The sequence below is a fragment of the Triticum urartu genome, unplaced genomic scaffold (assembly GCF_003073215.2).
Source record: "Triticum urartu cultivar G1812 unplaced genomic scaffold, Tu2.1 TuUngrouped_contig_1842, whole genome shotgun sequence".
NCBI lineage: Eukaryota > Viridiplantae > Streptophyta > Magnoliopsida > Poales > Poaceae > Triticum > Triticum urartu.
Window position 1 is genome coordinate 1 of NW_024112298.1, and position 9,424 is coordinate 9,424.

At 46.1% G+C, this 9,424-nt stretch overlaps 1 pseudogene; it reads right to left on the bottom strand.

Annotated features, from left to right (window-relative positions):
- Positions 1-7,252: 7,252 nt before the first annotated feature.
- LOC125526780 lies at positions 7,253-8,769 on the bottom strand (annotated as a pseudogene).
- Between the last annotated feature and the right edge of the window lie 655 nt (positions 8,770-9,424).

Genomic DNA, 9,424 nt, shown 5'->3' on the forward strand with positions numbered 1-9,424 from the left:
GTATATTTGTCGTCCAAATTTAATACTACGGTGTACATCGGATGTTGATGCATAATGAGAAAGCATATCACATAATTAAATTACTATACATGCAATATTTTTATTGAAGTAATTTTACCCGGACGCAATTGTTCCTCCATACCTTCAGTGATGCTAGGCATGTCATCTTCTTCCTTGTTCACAAACTTTACTGAGATTATACTCTATGACCATGATTTCTGAATGTATTTTACGTGGAGTGTCCGAAAAAGGAAACGTGAATCAAGGTTCTCCTTAAATTATGCGTACCCTCTCTGATCTGGTCACACATGTCCCTCCAACGGCATCACTTCTGTTATCGTCCGTGGCTCCTCGCCGGCAAGCTCGCGTCACCGCGGGCTTGGGGAGAGGAGCATCGCGTACATCCGCCTTGCCTCACCGTCGGGCAGCTCGTTGGCCATGGTCAGTCGAGATGGAGATCATCTTTGCATGGATGAGAACCAAGGTTCAAGATGACCATGTCGTGTAGTTGGGACGGTGAGTTTCGCCGTGCAGGACGACTCCTAGGGGACTCATATTGGCACGCCTATCCCACTCCATCTGTCTCCGTTTAATACACTCTTTGCCTCCTTATTTTAATTACCCTCTATTTCCTCTTTTCGAGACATCTTCTTGACAACCTGGGAAAGTCAAAGAAGTATATAAATTGGATGGGTTAGGTGTAAAGAGTCGATATGGGACTATTTAAAAGGCTATTGACCTACAATTCGGCACACATGCATGATCTAGCTCGTTGGTATGGTATCCAACTTAGAATAGTAGGTTGTGAGTTTCATGCTCCACACCAGCGTTCTTATTTTTTGTGCCTCGGCTTAATTAGTTGGGCTTTTCGGCCACCAGCAAACGGAGGGTGATTATTTGGGCTTTTGGGCCATCAGCACACAGAGGCTACGTGAGACGCACGAACGAGGGGAAAGCTGACGCACGACTGAGACTGGCGGACGGATGGACGAAAACTACTAACAGGCAGACAAAATTACGGTGGTAAGAAGCGATCCCTGATTTATTATTAGGTAAAGATATGCTGATTTTACTGTACAGAGACTCTTGGGATCAGTTTGCCATCAACATATCAGCCTTTACCGGTTTGGCAAAATCACCCTTGTGGCCACCGTGCAAGAAATATGTATCAATAGATCAACTAGTAGTATATATATGAATAATCAGTGAAGCAACAAACCAACAACATAGGGAGGCACGGAAAAATGTTATTCACTTATTTTAGATTTAAGACCATAGATATCACATAAGCAAAATAACCCACTGAATATAATAAAGGAGCTAATTCCTTCTGAAACAACAAAACATGTAATTATGATCACATCCTACAGTTGATTCATCCTCATTGCAGTTTGTTCGTATTTGTAGATTTCCATTTCATGTTGCTCTGATATGTTATTTGATGGCTTCTTGGTGTCAGCAGCTGGACAAGGAGGAGGGGCTATAGTGGCCTTAACGGTGGTGGCGGAAGTTGAAAGAGGTGGAGGTGCAAGCTTCTCGATGTGCATGAACCGGGGGACAATGTCATCAGACAGATACTCTTTTGTCACCAGAACCACTAATATGAAAAAAAATTGTTGCATATTATAAATAAAATGCTAGTATCTTCTTGTGCATTCTGATCTTCACAAGGCCTGTGGTGTGGATACAACCAACCACTTTCTCCTGCCCTACCGGTGTACTGCCGTCATGGGAACTCATGCCTTCTAGGATTTTCCGGACAACATTGCATGCCACATACATGGTTCAAGATTACAATCCATAGTCTGTCCTTTGCAAGGATCAACCATTCATCATCATAGTGGTTATGATGATCTCTGGCTCAGATATCACTTGAGCTTTAAGGAACATGTGCTCTGTGAGTATAGTTCAATTTGCAAATACTTTTTTGGTTACATGTATTATTTTAACACCTGGACATATCTGAAAAATAAGTGAATACCTTTTGAAAGTGCCTGAACATTAAAAAATAATAGTCATCTATCTAAAAAAAATGCATCCTTGTACTTTCCCTATAATATTTGGCTATAATTTTATGGCATCCTTTCAAAAAGTGCATGAATTGGGATATAGGACAAAATATATATTATTTACTTGAAATACACAACCGGATACAAAACATAGGGAACAATGTTTGTTTAGGTATTGGCCCTTGCTGGGATCAATCTGGTCTGAGTTTCCTGATTGAAATAGGTAAATAGTTGGGTGCATTCACGAGGATGATGTTAAAATAGATGGGATCAATCTATATGTCGCTCCACTCTCAAGTGCGCGGAGAAGATTTCATAGGTGGAAACGTTATTTCTTTCCTGTTCTACGTAGTTTAATAGCTTCCACTTCAGTCTTGTCTTACCATTCTCCCCTCGCGCTGTTGATTGCGATGGCAATTGGAACCAGTGAACCCTAGCAGCCGCCAAGGTTGAGATCCTATATGCGACCTCACCCGCTGCGCCTCCTCCAACCAACCCACACCACCATATATCTTCAGCCATTCACTCGATTCCAGTCAGAGCCATTCCTTCCATTCCGCCTCAGGGGCCACACTGCCGCCACTGCCACTTCTGCTAGTAGCATGCGTTCTGCCACCATGTGGGAGGCCTCCTCTTTCTCATCGCCCATCTGATACCCCTCATAACCCTCCGAGGATGCATTTTTACCTGGGGGAGCGTTGGTGGGCACTGCACCTCTCCTTCCTTGGAGAACACAGTGGGGCCGAATCCGCACCCGTCGGTGCTAGCCATCACTAGACATACCGATCATGGGAAGGAGAAGGCTAAGAAGACCACTTTCAACTCCCAATGCACCGGATGTGAGACTAGGAAGAGCGAGGTGGCAGAGTTAGAGAGAGGAAAGGAAGAACCTGGTGCGAGAAAGGGCAGAAGACGAGGAAGACTGGAGGATGCAGAAAAAATATTCAGGTGTGAAGTGTTTTTGGGTCACACTCGGTACTAAAAAAATCCATCATGTATTTGAAAAAAAATATGCATCATGTATTCAAGAAAGTGTTCATCATGTACATGAAAAACGTGTTCAACACATATTGGAAAAAGTGTTCATCATGTACATGAAAAACGTGTTCAACACATATTTACTCGATTCCAGTCAGAGCCATTCCTTCTATTCCGCCTCAGGGGCCACACTGCCGCCACTGCCACTTCTGCTAGTAGCATGCGTTCTGCCACCATGTGGGAGGCCTCCCCTTTCTCATCGCACATCTGATACCCCTCATAACCCTCCGAGGATGCATTTTTACATGGGGGAGCGTTGGTGCGGACTGCACCTCGCATTCCTTGGAGTACACAGTGGGGTCGAATCCGCACCCGTCGGTGCTAGCCATCACTAGACATACCGATCATGGGAAGGAGAAGGCTAAGAAGACCATGTGCAACTCCCAATGCACCGGATGTGAGACTAGGAAGAGCGAGGTGGCAGAGTTAGAAAGAGGAAAGGAAGAACCTGGGGCGCGAGAAAGGGCAGAAGACGAGGAAGACTGGAGGATGCAGAAAAAATATTCAGGTGTGAAGCGTTTTTGGGTCACACTCGGTAAGAAAAAAATCCATCATGTATTTGAAAAAAATATGCATCATGTATTCAAGAAAGTGTTCATCATGTACATGAAAAACGTGTTCAACACATATTGGAAAAAGTGTTCAAGACATATTTCAATACATGTTCATCTTGCATTTGAGGAAGTGTTTAGCACATATTTGATGCTTATCGTGTATTCAAAAAATGCCGCGTATTTCAAAAAATATTCAACATATATTCAAAATATATTCACTATACATTTGAAGAATATTATTTGTATTTTAAAAATATTCACCGTGTACTTCAAAATATGTCCATCGCATGTTTCTCCAAAAATGTCCAAGACATATATTCAAACAAATGTTCATTTCATATTTTTGAAAAAATGTGCATCAAATACTTGTCAAAAAATTTATGCATAAAAACGTCCATCATCTTCCTGTGATCCTACGGTCGTGTCAATGTTGACCGAAGGCCAGGGGTCACACTGCCCCCGCTGCCGCCGCTTCAGCTGGCACCAGGGGCGCCACCCCCACACTAGAGACACCCCCTTCCCCGCCATATTTTAGGTATGCTTCTCAAGCATTTATGCATGCTATATAGGTTTAGTTTGGAGTGTGCCACATGCATTATGTGATTTGTCCTGCTTTGCTCACCAAGGCACTCACTTGTGTTAGCCCCGAACACAAAACCTTATCGATCCGGCATTACTATCAGCTGTGAAACTGCCATTCATAATTAGCTAATTACATGCCCTTTATCATCCCCTAGCAAATTGCAACGCAGAGTAGGTGGTGCTATTTGTCTGCCCTCCTGTGTGGCACACAACGCTCCCTCATACATATCGGACAAACTAGCCTATGTTCATCGATGGATTGTACAACACTTTCTTATGCTGATTTTACTGTAAAGGGAGTGGTGGGATCTGCGTGCCAGGCTGTCAAGTCATAACCACGATCCTTTATCGGGATTGCCAAAATCCCCTTGCCTTACAAGTCCTCAATCTGCCTCACTGCAGATTTATTCTTCGGCAACACGGTGAGGTCAACAACTATATATGCATGATCGTTGACCACGAAATAAAATGCAGGAGTAGGCTTGATGCAACTAGTCAACAACACTGTAGAGACAATACATTAATACAAAATCATCCATTGTAAATTACAAAAGAGTTAATTCTGTACGAAATAACACAAACAAAATACTATGTATAGTAATTGGAATTGCCATCCCATACTAGCTAGTTGATTCCTCATCACTGCAGATTGCTTCATTATTTCCGTTTCCTAATTTTCTGAAATGTTGTTGATGGATTGTTGGTGTCCGCGGCCGGACAAGGAGCAGGCACAGCAATGGAGAGAAGAAGTGGAGGAGCGCAGGGCCGCCGGAGAAGCTTCTCGATGTAGAGGCAGAGGGGCACAGTGTTACCCGACAAATACTCTTTCGGCACACGCCAAACCCACTCATAATCGCTGTCATCGGGACGCTGGGCGTCGCCAGACAGGGAGCTGCTGCTCCTTCAGGGCGAGTTCATCATGACCATATGTGTGCCGCGGCCAGAACGCTCTACACAGAGGTTGCACGCGAACTGTGGTTATACTGAAAAGGTTTGGCTGATATATCTGATACAATAGTGCATTTTACTTTTCATTCATAGTATTTTCTAAAAAATATCTCCAAAATGAAATTTATTATTTTGTAGTAAGGCATTCAACTATTATATGTATTCATAACCACAGAATAATAGGCATGATATGCATGAAAAAAGAACATAGAGTGTCCAGAAAATGATACTACTTCAGATTAAAACTAAGGTGTCCACGACTTTATATAGGCGTCAGGCGATAGGAAAACAAAACTTAAAAAAAATGTCAACACAACTAAGGATTTTAAATCTTCGGAGAGAGCTCTGTTAGGTGGCATGCCATGTTCATTTCCTTGAACAGCAGGCGCAAGTGCTTGTGCATCACACTTTCCAGGACTATCTGAGTGTTAGCCACCAATGCTGAGCTGCTTCTAGAGGAATGTCTGCATGCAATCGATTAAGTTTAGACTTTGGAGTGCATCCATTGCATAGCATGATTCTTGGTGCTCCCACCGTATCCTCCAAGAGTTGTCTGCTTATCCTAGTACTTTCAAACACTGAGTAGCACACAATGTTCCGTCATACGTACCAGACGAATTCGGTCCAGGATCATCCATCAATTGTACACCTTACATGCTGATTTGACTGTAAAGAGACCCTTGGGATAAGTTTGCCATCAACATATCAGCCTTTAACTGTATCGGCAAAATCCCCTTTGTGTCCACCGTGTATAAAATCCCTTTTGTTCGTATTTGTACATTTCCATTTCATGTTGCTATAATATTTTGGTTGCTGCTTCTTGGTGGCCGGACAAGGAAGAGAGGCTACAATGGCATTAAGGGGTGGTGGTGGCAGGTGTAAGAGGGGGAGGTGCAAGCTTCTAGATGTACATGCAGTGGTGGACAGTGCCACCCGACAAATACTCATTCGGTAGCGGAACCACATTTAAAACTTGCCCAGGTCAGGGGCGCAGCTGGACAATAATATTAGTTTACGTATATACCTATAAGACCCCTTTTATAATGCATGATATCTTAAGGAACTGGTTGAAACTTGAAACTGATTACGCTCGCACAGGCAGCCGTGCTAGTTGCTTGAATGGTGGAGCTGACAATCCAATAAAAGATTATATCATGCTTCTTATTACATATATATATATATATATATTATAAATATCTCCATAACTAAATTTATTTCTTTGGCGATGAGGAAACCTGTATAGTCTCTTGAGCAATACACACCAAGAAATCCGAAAAAAATTCAACATAACTAAAAAGAACTCTCTTGAGTGCCATGTCATATTCATCACAAGGGTTTACGCATCCCTTTCTAGGACTATCATATTGAGCACCCCAATCCTGTGCTGCTTCTTGAGCATTATTAATGCCTGCAGTATAGGTTCAGTTTGGAGTTTCTCCCGTGCGTTAGGTGATTTGTCCTGCTGGCTCACCAAGACACTAGTGACTCACTTGTGTTATCCCCTAATACAAAGCCCTATCCATCCAGCATTATCCCCTAATTACTTTCCCTTCATCATCCCCTAGCACATTGCAGCGTGGAGTAGGTGCTGCTATTTGTCTGCCCTGCTGTGTGGCACAATGATCTTTCATACAGTACATATTAGACGAAACTCCCCTAGGTTCATCCATGGAGTGTACTATACACATTTTATGCTGATTTGGCTGTAAAGGGAGTCTTGTTGGGATCTGTGTGCCAGGCCGAGATGTCATCAAAGTCATCCTTTAAGGGGATTGCCAAAATCTCCTTGCCATCCACACGGAGGAGAAAATCTGCCTCACCAGACCCCAGTCTGCCTCACGGCAGATTTATTCTTCGGCAACAAGGCGAGATCAACTAGCTAGCACTGTTATATATGCAAGATCGTTGACCACAAAATAAAGGCAGGAGTTCTCGCAAAAAAAGAAAAAATAAAGGCAGGAGTATGCTTGATTCAACATGGCAACAACACTGTAGAGAAATTACAATATATAAAATCATCAATTGTAAATAACGGAAGATTTAATTCTTTATGAAATAGCAAAATACTAGTAGGGTATAGTAATTGGAATTGCCATTACATAGTAGCTAGTCGATTCCTCCTCACTGCAGATTGCTTGCAGATTTCCGTTTCTTGCCATTGCTCTGATATGTTGTTGCTGGCTTGTTGGTGTCCTTGGTCGAACAAGGAGGAGGGGCAGCAATGGCGAGAAGAGGTGTAGGGGTGGAGGCCACGGGAGAAAGCTTCTCGATGTAGATGCATAGGGGGACAGTGTCACCCGACAAGTACTCTTCTTTCGGCACACGCAACCACTCGTACTCTCTGTCGCCGGGCGCAGGGGCGCCACCAGACAGGGAGCTGCTGCTCATCAGGGCCGACTTCATCATGACCATATGCGTTGTGCCGCGGCCAGAACGCTCTACAGAGAGCTCGCACGCGAACTGCGGCGCCGGGTCGCCACCATTCGCTCTAACGCATAGCAGAGACACGGATATGTTTGGGCCATGCTGGCCCAATGACATCAGGAACAGGTTGCGGTGCCGGTTAACGCCAGCAGCAGCTTTGTCGACCTCGCCGACCAGGACGTGCCAGCCGCACGAGACCGGCAGGTTCAGGGTCCGAGGCTGGCCGTAGGGGATGCAGATGGTGGGGCGCGAGTGGCCATCGGAGCCAGTGATGTGGTCGAGCAGCTTCTGCTTGGAGCCGATGAAGCCGCAACCCCCGCCGTCCGAAGCCCTGGCCGGGCATCCGCAAGGCGCGTGCGGGCACGCGCGCCTGTGTTCGGCTGACTCATGGTACACGATGCCGCCGGCGTCGCAGCCGTACTTCTCGAAGTCACACCGCACAATGACGGAGGCCACAAAGGCGTCAAGAAAGGCGAAGTGGACAACCGTGAGGCCGCAGGGTTCTTCTCCATGGAGTTCGCGGCAGGACGAGCACAGGAGATGGACGGCGTCACACTGGCGTCGAGATTCAGTTGAGATAGCAGGATCCAGATATGATATGCAAAGACGATTAATTGATGAAAGAAACTTTCGATCCATGGCGATTCATACCTTGAAGACGGGGGATTTGAGGGGGAGGCGGCAGGTATGGCAGGTCAGCAGCGCCGTGGACATGCTAAAGCTGAGGACCTGCTGCGATTCCGTCTCCGTGGCGGTGGCTACCACCGCAAGGGCTCGCTCTCCTTCGCCATGGCTCATGTTTTTCTCCTTTGAGAATGACGGCGCGGGGGGAGTGGTGGATGGATGTGATTCTAGGGCTGAAAGCATCGGCAATATATAGCGCTGAATCTAGGGCGGAGAGGGCGGCCTGGGGTTGGTGGGAGGAGGACCCTCGGCGGCGCCTAGGGCTCCCATCCATTGCCCAGCGTGGTGATTGCGAGCGGGGGAATGGATTTGGATTGGATCCGACCAAAACAGGAAAGAATTAAAAGCAATGGTGAATTGGAAAGATGTAAAATTTTAGGCGTACAACGATTTTCTTCTCCTCGTCCTTGTGAGTTTGTGAGAGGGTGGGAACCGGGCGGCCTTGTTTGGATGCGAGGCTGAATATTTTTCCAGGGAAAAGAGAGCCAGGGTGGGAAATTCACATCCCTTGAGGTGCGATCATCAGCCATGGTTCTCGCTGGAGTGGAGAGGAGCAGAACTTCAGCTATGGCCGCATGTCTAAAACCAACTATAACTAGTACTCCCTCCGTCCCAAAATAAGTGACTCAAGTTTGTACTAGCTTTATATAAAGCTAGTACAAACTTGAGTCACTTATTTTGGGACGGAGGGAGTGGTATATATCTAGTGGAATACACCGGTTAGTACAGAGGCGAAGGGGGAGATGTGAGTACGAGACGCAACCAGAGATCGAGGAGGATAGGATAGGATGGCAAGCAACATATATAGGCATGAGGCGGTGGGTGAGGGAGGCGGCAGCCGGCGGCGACCTCGTGGGTGGAGGGTCATAGACAGCCAAGAGCGAACGATACAGGGCATTCTCTCCCGATGTCGCTAGACGTATATGCTATCCCGGGGAACTCATGGGGATCGGGCCAAGGAAAGCGCATGGCTTCGAGCGTCCAAATGCCCAAGACACTTGGCCCGGGTCAGACTTTCTAGGAGGGTTTTCCACCCAGGGATGAGGCCAGGATCCAACCGGGATCCTTTCCAACCAAATGAGACCAACTTCTCCCCCTGGGCGGGCCCCGACCGGTGCACCGTTTGGAGCAATAAAACACAGCAATACGTTTCGAGCATCCCCCCCCCCCCCCCCCCCCCCCCCC